General features: G+C 43.3%; 1 long non-coding RNA gene across 1 annotated transcript; it reads left to right on the top strand.

Annotated features, from left to right (window-relative positions):
• The first annotated feature begins 604 nt into the window (after positions 1–604).
• On the top strand, positions 605–2,206 carry LOC106883287 (uncharacterized). Its single transcript, XR_001411108.2, has 3 exons — positions 605–705; positions 1,863–1,928; positions 2,140–2,206. It is a non-coding gene; the product is annotated as an uncharacterized LOC106883287 (long non-coding RNA).
• The last annotated feature ends 59 nt before the right edge of the window (positions 2,207–2,265 follow it).

The raw sequence follows: 2,265 nt of genomic DNA, 5'->3' as shown, positions 1-2,265 counted from the left end.
ACATATATATACATACATATATATACATATATACGACGGGCTTCTTTCAGTTTCCGTCTACCAAATCCACTCACAAGGCTTTGGTCGGCCCGAGGCTATAGTAGAAGACACTTGCCCAAGGTGCCACGCAGTGGGACTGAACCCGGGACCATGTGGTTGGTAAGCAAGCTACTTACCACACAGCCACATATATATATACATATAAACTTACCACAGATATTATCGTCATCATCATCAACATCATCATCGTCATCATCATCATTGTCATCATCGTCGTCGTCGTCGTCATCATCATCATCATCGTCGTCACTGTCATCCTCATGATGTAGAGGAGGTACAAGGTTACCTGGCTGGAGAGAAAGAGAGAGAGAGAGAGATAAGGAATGAAGACAGAAACAGGTGTGGTGCCACAAAGGAAATACGTGGTTACCCAACCTGAGGGAAATGCAGGAGAAGGAGAGAGAGAGAGAGAGAGAGAGAGAGTGGAAGAGAGCAGGAGAGAGGTGGGAGCAAAGTGTGTGCATGTATGTATAATGAAGTTGTGTGTGTATATATATATATATATATATATATATATATATATGTTTCTGTTGTTTCTATTTACAGATCTTTTTGCCCCAGCTGGGTCTTGAGAAACAAGAGAAAGTATGTTCCACCTGTTATCCAGTGGCAGATTTAGTGGCCAAGGCACGGTCGTCCAGCATCGTAAGTTCAAACCCTGCTTATGGAATTTTTATAATGGGGGACCTGGTAGAGTCTTTTTATTCTTTTCGTTTGCTTATGTCATTTGTTAGACAACAGCCATGCTGGAGCACAACCTTGAAGGGTTTTAGTTGAATGAAACAACTCCCAATACATTTTTCTGGGAACGAATTACAATTTATAACATTACTACTATGGGAAATTATTGCTCTGCTTTACGAATTTTCACTTTACAAGCAATCTCTGGGAACAAGTTAACTTGTATATCGAGGTATTTCCCTTACATATAAACATAGTTTTTATCATAAATAATCTTTGGCATTCTTTTTCTTTTGCACAAAATATTCTTTACATTCTATGCAGGAGTGGTTCCAGGTTCAGTCCCACTGCGTGGAACTTTGGGCAAGTGTCTTCTACTATAGCCTCGGGCTGACCAAAGCCTTGTGAGTGGATTTGGTAGACGGAAACTGAAAGAAATCCGTCGTATTCCAAGCGGGATCACTGCCAGAGCAGCGGTCTCGCTCCAGTGCTGGTGGCATGTGAAAAACACCATTTGAGTGTGGCCGTTGCCAGTACCGCCTGACTGGCCCTCATGCCGGTGGCACATAAAAAGCACCCACTACACTCTGGGAGTGGTTGGCGTGCTTGTGTGTGTGCGTGTGTGTTTGCCCAAGGTGCCACGCAGTGGGACTGAACCCGGGACCATGTGGTTGGTAAGCAAGCTACTTACCACACAGCCACATATATATACATATATACGACGGGCTTCTTTCAGTTTCCATCTACCAAATCCACTCACAAGGCTTTGGTCGGCTTGAGGCTATAGCAGAAGACACTTGCCCAAGGTGCCACGCAGTGGGACTGAACCCGGAACCATGTGGATGTTGTGGTGCTAAGTGCATGAGAGATTATGATGGTGATGGCAGTGGTGGTGGTGGTGTTAATGGTAGTGGCTGTAGTATGAGGGGTGGTGGTGTGACTGGTGATATGGATGGTAGTGATAACAGTGGTGGTGGTAGTAGTAGTAGTAGTAGCAGTAGTGGTGCTTGCAATGTTATTGATGATGATAATACTACTGTTAATGTTCATGATGATGATGGAATTGCTCATGGTGATGATGATGATGATGATGATGATTCCCCCATTTTCTTTTGTTCCAGAACTTCCGGATTGTTGCTGCGAAACAATTGGCGGAATTCTCCAGAGACACAGCAATGGTGCCAAAGGTGGGGGCCAACTTTTTATTTTTCATTTTTTGTTAGATGGATGGAAGGATAAATAGATTGAGATGGACAGCTGGATAGATAAGTAAATAAATAGATAAGTGTCTGTCTATGCCTGTATATTTGAGTGTGTTTGTGTGTGTGTGTGTGTGTGTGTATTGTCACCTTAACTGATCTAATTATCTTATGTGTGTGTTGTCTCTTCTATTGAAAGGTCGTCGAAGTCGGAGGAGTGCAAGCCCTAGTTGCATTGGCGACGGTCGATGAAGCAGAAATCCAGGTCAGATTTGTTCCACTTCATTTCACATGAAATACATTCTCTCATCCGTGACAATTCTCA

Source organism: Octopus bimaculoides, unplaced genomic scaffold (assembly GCF_001194135.2).
Source record: "Octopus bimaculoides isolate UCB-OBI-ISO-001 unplaced genomic scaffold, ASM119413v2 Scaffold_283264, whole genome shotgun sequence".
Taxonomy (NCBI): domain Eukaryota; kingdom Metazoa; phylum Mollusca; class Cephalopoda; order Octopoda; family Octopodidae; genus Octopus; species Octopus bimaculoides.
This window is presented reverse-complemented; position numbering and strand designations above follow the sequence as displayed.